The following is an 8,851-nucleotide window of genomic DNA, read 5'->3' on the forward strand; positions in this document are numbered from 1 at the left end:
ATGAATGTGATTTGGAGGCACCCCCCAGGGGAGGGGGTGGGAAACGTATGAATGGCTGAAGGCACCCCCCAGGGGAGGGGGTGCAGAGGTGTGAATGGTTGAGTCATAGAACATGGCAGGGTGTAGGGCTCTGTTTTAAAACCCAGCTCATTCTTTTTTATTTTAACCTTAGACAGATTAACAAGTGTTGCATTTTGAGAATTGGGCTAGAGAGGGCTTCCGGAAAAGGCCCTCTCTGCCCAATCCTCAAAAAAGAAAGGTATTTTCTTTAGTTAAAACCCTTTTTCGAGTTACAGTATGTTTTGTTTACCCCTATTAATACCTTTCCTCCTTCCCATGTCCCTTCTTCCCTCCCATTCTGATAAGGAAGTAACTAACAAGGCTGCATCCCGTCAAAAAAGACGCTGAGTTGCTACTGATTCTCTCAGGCGCCTTGCCAGTTCCCCCCTTGTACCATCACCCTTAAAAAATCACTCCTCACCCCCTTTTTTCCTACCCTCTTCTTCCCCAAATAGCCCCTCTACCATGCTCTCTAAAAATTTGCTTTTCCCAAAATCCCTGTGTCTTTCCAGCTGTGTGTAAGCTCTGCCCCTCTCCCTGCACGTCAAAGCTGGGGGGGGGGCACTGCAGACAGCACAGCCCCGTCGCGCAGCAGAGCAGCAAGATATACCTGATCTCAGCCAAGCAGCTTCAACTCCAGCCCTACTGAAGAAATTTCTACCAGCTCCAAAAGACTCTGAACTAGAAAATTTTTTTTCCTTTTGTATAAGAGAAAAAGTGGATTTGTTGTAATGTGTGTCCTTCCTGTCCCTGACCCCGCCCCCCTGACCCCTTCTGACTGGATGTGAGTCAGGACCGCCCCCCATCCCTAGAGATAAAAACCCCAGCCAGATCTGGAACGGGCCTCTTTGGTTCTGGGCTCATATGGAACCTGTACCCTCCCTCGCCTTCCCTTCCCCCTCCCCAGTCTCCCCACTCCTCCCCTGTTTTCCTCAATAAAAACACCATGGAGACCAGGAACCAAACAGCTGCCTTTCTAAACCTGCAACGCTTCTACAAGAACCGTGTCTGACCAGCCCCACCGCTCGTGGCCATGGAATGACCATCCTGCGTGTTCCGGTTCTAGGGCAGCCCTCCCCCGCAGCAGGGGGGGGCTGCCCTCAGGTTTTGCACTGCTGCATCCACCTGTATCGAACATGGTGAGAGGTCTGGGACGTGTTAAGGGGACAGGAATTTTACACTGCAAAGCTAGATGCTCTATGTCTAGATTCCCTGCTTTCGGTCGATGAGTGCCGCACGAGAGACACCCCGACCCAGACCGACCCTGAGGTTCCACAGTCAGCAGTGGATGTAGCCAAAAAGAGCAAATATATTTCTCCAAATGATCTTCCCACACATAGTTAAATCCACCCAAATGAGCAGCTGGCAGAGATGCTGAAGAAAGAGGGGGGGATGGGCTGGCTCCGAGACGCCAGCGGCGGCAGGATTTCCCCCCCCCGCCTCCGCGAAATGGCACTGCCCTTTCCTCCCCGCCTCCATGAAATGGCACTGCCCTTTCTCCCCCTCTGCCTCCGCGAAATGGTACCGTCCTTCCCCCCCCCCCACGGACTGCTGCCTGAGGTCCCGGCAGCTGCACGGGCTGCCTCGGGGGCAGGGATTGAGAGTGCAGAAAAAGCTGGCGCGGGTGGGACAGCAACAGACCTCGGTTCCGTCCAGAACAGCCGTGGACTTGGGGGTCGCAGCCGCCCCGCCGGTCACGGCCGCCCGGCCGGCCATGCAGGGACCGGAAGAGAAGTCTCTGGTGGGCAGTGCTTCCACTCTGGGAGACTTGATTGACATTTCCACAGAAGCCATGCTGGGGAAGGCTTCCTGTGACTCAGATATGTGGGACTTTGAGCCTCTGCCAGACAAGCCCCCTCCATCTCGGCTTTTGAGGGATTTACTGGCTGAAGTGGCCGGAATCTGCCGAGAAATGGCAGAGTTCTGCTTGCGGAACGTCCAGCGCACAGCCTGGACTGGGGTGGAAGTCCCTGTCCCGAGACCCCGGAAGGTGTCCGGGCTCACTGCTGCAACACCAGCCAACATGGCGCCGGCGGTGCGGGGAAATTCGGGACACAGACAGGTACCGGTCCCTCTGACGGGTTCAGTGGCAGATGCAGCCTTGGCACAGTATGCTGATCCAATATTAACTGACGCTGTGCCAGCAAACTTGGCGAACGCCCCTGATGATGCGCCAGTATCGACGCGCTCCTCTTGCCCCTCCCCCAACCCTTTCTCTGCGCAGTTTTTGGCGTGGACACTGCGTCCAGCCAGTCACCGTCCTTTGTGATAGGGCTCGCAGATAGCAAGCCTTACACTGATGATTCAGACAGTGACGAGGAGGGGCTCCTCCCTTCTGGGCGAATGCTCACGCTGGTGGGGAAAAGAAAAAAGCACTGGGTTCTGAGCAACCCCTGGAGACACCAAAACAGCGTGGGGATATTCCGCCCACGTGACTCCCTGCATTTCTGGGAATCAGTCAAGCAGACCGCGTTGGATGCAGGACACTGGGAACTTACAGAGCAAATAGGGATACCAAGACGACGGGAGGGCTGTGGAACTGCTACGGCAGGTCAGGGTGATGCTAGCTTCCTACAAGGAGACGCTCAGGCTTTTCCGGTGTTTGTGCCTGCCCCAGACTCAGATGAGAAGAGCAAGCATGACGTCATTGTATGGAAGGTTGTAAACGACTTTTATACAAAAGTAACGACTCAGGGAATCTCTTCTCCAAATGTTATGCAAATTATTAGAGTGATAAATAGTGATCTGCTTGTTCCATTTGATATTACATATTTGGCTCAAGTCTTGTTTCACCCTGTGCAATACGGAGTTTTTGAGAACAATTGGAAAATGATGGCTGAAAAAGAGATACAGAACAATATGTCCTTGCCTTCTGAGGACCCTAGACGCATGATTGGGGTTGATGTCCTTATGGGTAGAGGACATTTCACTAACCCCAATGTCCAAGCTGCTTAGGATCCTTGGATACTGGAGCAAGCTCAACAGCTTGGTGTAGGAGCCATTGGAAAATCTATAGAGATGATCGCCCCACAAACACGATATTCAAAAATGCATCAGGGGCAATCTGAGCTTTTCCTGACCTTTGTAGAGAAGCTAGCAGCAGCCTTGGAAAAGCAGGTGGAAGATAATACATTGAGACAGATATTGTGCAAGCAGTTGGCAAGAGACAATGCCAACAAGGAGTGTAGAAGGATCATAAATGCCCTACCAGGGGATCCTTCAGTCACAGACATGCTACAAGCTTGTGCTAAGGTGCAGGCAGACAGTAAAGGGAAATCCATCTTGGCTGCATTTCTGTCCCCTGGTCGGGAACCCCCTGATCACGAACAAAAACAGCCCAAAGCTGAGAACAAACAGAAACGAGTCAAATCAAAGCAGAAGGAAAATTCGGGGAAGAAAGTAAATTCGGGAACTGGGATTCCTCAGTGCCGGAGGTGTGGTAGGCCAGGTCACTGTCCAGAATATTGCAGGTCCAAGTACCATGCAGATGGTCGACCCCTGTTAGGAAACGTGAAGAGGGGTGCAAAAAGGGGGATTTGCCCCCCATCACAACCATTCCCCCAGAACAGGGTGGTGACGCAGGCCTATCCAGTCAATGTGGAGGAGGCACCCAAGGCTCAGCCCGAGTCAATGCCTACACCGCAGCAACAGTTGTCCTAGAATCTGGCGATGCCCACAGGGTTCCCTTGGATGTGCATGGACCCCTAGATCAGGGAGTCAGTGCACTGCTTGTGGGAGGGCCTGAGGCCACCCGCCAAGGGATCCTTGGTATTCCAGAAGTTATAGATGTTGATTTTACAGGCCAGATTCACGCTACGGTTTCCACATCAGACCCCCCCATCACCATCCCTGAAAAGACTCACATTGCTCAATTGTTGCCTTTTGAGTCTTCTGTTCCCAGGGTAGACCAGCAAGTTTGCGGAGGTAACAGCACTGAACTGCCGAGACTTCCGCAGGTCTACTGGGCTGCTGCCATCTCTAATGAGTCACCACAGATGACATGTACCCTCATCATGCAGAAAGCGCGTCCGGACCGAATTCGGATCAGAGGTTTGATTGATACAGGTGCTGATGCAACAATCCGTTCCTCCGCTTCATGGACTCCTTCGTGGCCTTTATCCCCTGCGGGACTGAATATCGCGGGGCTGGGAGGAACCACACAGAGACGACTGAGTAAGCGACCTGTGTTGGTGAAGGACCCAGAGGGACACACGGCCTCAATTCGGCCTTATATCACTCCAGCCCCAATTAACCTCTGGGGACAGGACGTGTTGGCAGCCTGGGGGGTGCGAATCATGACAAATTTTTAATAGGGGTCACTGTGTGCAAGGGCGCACTATATTCTACACTATCTCTGTGATGGCTGACCAAAACAGCTATATGGGAACCACAGTGGCCCCTGCCAAAAGACAAATTAGGCGCCCTTTGTCAGCTGGTTCAGGAGCAACTGCAACAGGGACACATTGAGCCTTCTACCAGTCCCTGGAATACCCCTGTTTTCATAATTAAGAAAAAATCAGAGAAATGGAGACTGTTGCAAGATCTCCAAAAAGTTAATGCAGTGATGGAAAGTATGGGGAGCATACAGCCTGGCATGCCCTCACCTACAATGATTCCCACAGGGTGGGAAATCTTGATCATTGATTTGAAGGATTATTTTTTCACAATCCCTTTGCACCCAATGACAGACCAAAATTTGCCTTTACTGTGCCTGCAATTAATAATGCGGAGCCTGTAAAGAGATTTCAATGGAAAGTGTTACCTCAGGGCATGAAAAATAGCCCGACTATCTGTCAATGGTATGTCACTCAGGCCTTGTCTGGAATCTGTGAGCAGTTTCCCGAGGCACTCTGCTACCATTATATGGATGATATCCTGGTGGCAGCAGCCACCCAGGATGAGTTGTGGAGGTTACAGCCTTGACTGCTCGATGCCTTGCATTCCTATGGGTTGCAAGTGGCTCTGGAGAAAGTTCAACAACAGCCTCCTTGGAAATATTTGGGAGTCAAAATTTTGGATCGAACCATACAGCATCAAGAGGTGCAGTTTTAAGACTCTATTAAGACTCTGAATGATGCCCAAAAATTGCTGGGTATCATCAATTGCTACGTCCAAATTTGGGACTAACAAATGCACAACTTTCCCCGCTTTTTAAAATTTTAAAGTTGGACTCTGATCTAAACTAACCTCAGAAAATGACTCCCGAAGTGCGACAGGTGCTGAATGAGGTGCAGCAAGCTGTTTCTGCTCATCAGGTTTATCGAGTAGATCCCTCTACTGATATCACTGTTTTCATTACTGCTCCAGACCTCCATCCTACAGGTATCATTGACCAGTGGAACAAACAATGGGATGACCCTTTGCATATCCTGGAATGTGTCTTTTTGCCCCATCAGCCAAAAAAGACAGCACCCACATTGTTCGAATTGATTGCTTGTCTCATAACTGAATGCCGTTATCAGTGTTTACAATTGATGGCAGCAGATCCTGCAACGATTGTTGTTCTGGTATCACGGGACAGCTTTGAATGGAGCCTTGCTAATAGCGCTCCTTTGCAAAGTGCACTGCAAAGTTTCTCAGGGCAGATTGCTTATCATCTGCCCAAGCCACAAATTGCTGCAGCTGGCAAATTCAATCAGTTTTATGTTGCGGCCAAAGAACAGTCGGGTGCCAGTTCACGGACCCACCATCTTCACGGACGGTTCTGGGAAAACAGGAAAGGCCATTGTCACCTGGAAGGAGGGATCTGAGTGGCAGGTGCTGAAAGGCCATGAGTCAGGCTCTGCTCAGCGGGTTGAATTGAAGGCAGTTGCCATGGCTTTTCAGCGGTTCTCTCAGGTGCCTTTGAATTTGGTCACTGACTCTGCTTATGTAGCGGATATAACCAAATGTTTGGATTGTTCACTTCTAAAAGAAGTCAATAATGTGGCCCTGTTTTCGCTATTGCGAACCCTGTGGAAGGCGATTCAGTCTCAAGTGCATCCATATTATATTCTGCACATTCGAAGCCACACCAAATTACCAGGTTTTATAACAGAAGGCAATGCCAGGACTGACATGCTAGCCAACCCTGCATGGGTGGCACCTCAGCCTGACAAAATTGCACAAGCCAAGGCATTGCACAATTTCTTTCATCAGAGTGCACATACCCTGCAGAAGCAGTTTCAGTTGATGCCAACTGAAGCTCGTGACATTGTCAGCGCTTGTGCTGATATTCACGGACTCGCTGCACATCTGCCACCGGGGGTAAAGCCCAGTGGTCTAAAGGTCTTGCAGTTGTGGCAGACGGATGTTACACACATTCCTGAATTTGGCCGAGTCAAGTATGTGCATGTGTCTATTGACACTTTCTCCTCAGCTATGTGGGCAACTGCTCATACTGGAGAAAAAAGTCGTGATGCCATTGCCCATTGGAAATTAGCCTTCTTGGTCCTGGGCATGCCAGCCACTGTGAAAACCGATAATGGTCCTGCCTACGCCTCGCAGAAGACGTGGCAGTTCTTACACCTATGGGGTGTAGACCATACATTCTGTATTCCGCATTCTCCTACTGGCCAAGCCATTGTTGAACACGCTCATGGTACTCTGAAGCGTGTCTTGGAAAGGCAAAGAGGGGGAATGCATGGGGAAACATCACAGAGTCGATTGGAGAAAGCTTTGTATACAATCAATCACCTTACAGTGCCACGGAATTTGAATAATCCTGTGATTTTGAACCATTTTCTCTCATTGCAGTCGTCAGGCGAGTTGCGTTTGCCCCAGGTGAAGGTATGGGTACGGAACCTACTTACTAACACCTGGGAAGGCCCACATGAGCTTATTGCTTGGGGTCGGGGGTATGCTTGCGTCTCCACAGATACTGGGGTAAGATGGCTGCCTGCAAGATGCGTCCGCCCTGACCTGCGGGTCCAGAGACAGAACCAGCAACCTCAAAATAACAACCAGAATGCAGAACACTAACCAAGTGATCCTTCTGATGATGACCAAGACACTGACCATCAGGAAGCCGGTCCTTACACAAGCAGAGACTGAAATTTACTTTATCAAGTCAGAAAGCAAGGACTTTGAATGCATGTTTTAATTGAATTATAGATTTGTATGTAGAATTAGGTTTTATATATGCTCTATCCAGGGTATTGCAAAGAGTCTCTCTGTCCACCTTAAATCAGCATCTGGTTTGGGCTCTGTTTGGTGGCTGGCCACCGCCGGACAGACCCCTTCTCGAGTTTCAACTAGGCTCTGTTTGGTAACTGGCCACTACCAAGCAGATCCTTCATGCTGATCCACTGAGGCTCACAAGCAATGCCTTCTGTTCTTAAATAAAAAGGGGGAGCTGTGGTAGCACAGACTCCTTCCCATGGGAATTTTCTCTTCTTCTTCCTGTGTTTTTATAAATAAAGATAAAGTTTGGATGTTATTGAAATGGTCTCTGGAAAGATAGGCGGTTCAAGCCTAGCCAATCGGCCTAGGGGGAGGTTTTGAATTGGCCCAACCTAGAGGACCTGTGAAAGTCTATATAAGTTCTAAAATTAATTAATAAATTCAGATTTGTGCCACCTGGGACTCTGTTTGGTTTTTCACTCCGCTAGCAGTTCAACAGAGACAAAAGAGTATAAAGAGAAAGGACAAAAACCATCAGGCATCATGGGGAAAAATTGATTTACAGAAATACTTAATGGCTTTAAGCTCCACTTTGAAGAAGCTCCAGAGATTTGTCGTGCTGTCCAAACCTATAGGATTGGACACCCCTGCTCACCCATTTCAGCCTGGAAACTGGGTCTACATCAAATGGTGGACCAGCGACCCCTTCCAAGCTATGTGGAAGGGACCATTCCAAGTTTTACTGACCACCCTCACTGCTGGGAAAGGTTGCTGGGAAAAGACTGTGGATCCACTACTCCAGAGTGAAGAAAGCTTCTGCCCCGAGACCATCGAAAACAGAGACTAATGCAAATCAAGATGATGTGGTTTAAATTGTTCTTTACATGTCTGTTGTTTGCCCAATTGGTAACCAGGACTCAAGGCTCAGCCAAAAGTTGCACCATGCTGTGATCCAAAATGTATTCAGTGCTCTTAATATGAGCAATGGCTGGATCTGTACCCAATTACCACCTCTAAATGGATGTGTTAACTGGCCATTAAAAATTAGAATAGTTTGGAAGAAATTTTGAAGGGGATTCAAATTCTATATGAAGTGGGTTCCAGAAATTACACCTTGAATTTTGACTATATCTTCCACACCCTCACTTCATGGTTACCAAACTGGGCCTGGGTAAAAGAAGCATTTATAATAGTTGTAATTGTAGTTATTATCTTTGCTATAGCTAGTAATGTAAACTGGTACTGTAGTTAGTGTAGTATAGAGACTAGAAAAGGTAAAGTCTTGTTAGTCTCCAAAAAGGGGGGAAATGATGCCTGATGGTTTTTGTCTTTTCTATTTATACCCTTTTTATACATTTTTATACCCTTTCCCTTTTCATTGTACCTTTCACAAACACTCCCTGTACCTTAGCCCTACATGTCTATAACTGTTGTACTCTGATATTTAGCCTAGTTTGGGGGTTCTCTGGGGGAGACGAAACATTCATAACTGTCTCAAAGCTAGAGGCTCCAATCTTGGACAGGGCCTCCTCTCTGGAACGTGTTTTTGTAAACTAGACTGTATCCTCACTGGGGGGGATAATTAGAATGGGGGACAATTACTTTATTTGTTAAATTTCTCTTTGGGGGATTTTAGATAGAGATGCTAATTTGTAAGGTCCATAAAATTGTATACGTGTTTTACACGGTG

General features: G+C 48.6%; 1 long non-coding RNA gene across 1 annotated transcript; it reads left to right on the top strand.

Annotated features, from left to right (window-relative positions):
- The first annotated feature begins 1,782 nt into the window (after positions 1-1,782).
- LOC146425682 (uncharacterized) lies at positions 1,783-7,483 on the top strand. The gene is made up of 2 exons (XR_014846620.1): positions 1,783-4,233; positions 6,917-7,483. It is a non-coding gene; the product is annotated as an uncharacterized LOC146425682 (long non-coding RNA).
- The last annotated feature ends 1,368 nt before the right edge of the window (positions 7,484-8,851 follow it).

Source organism: Lichenostomus cassidix, chromosome W (assembly GCF_008360975.1).
Source record: "Lichenostomus cassidix isolate B80296 chromosome W, HeHo_3.0, whole genome shotgun sequence".
Lineage (NCBI taxonomy): Eukaryota > Metazoa > Chordata > Aves > Passeriformes > Meliphagidae > Lichenostomus > Lichenostomus cassidix.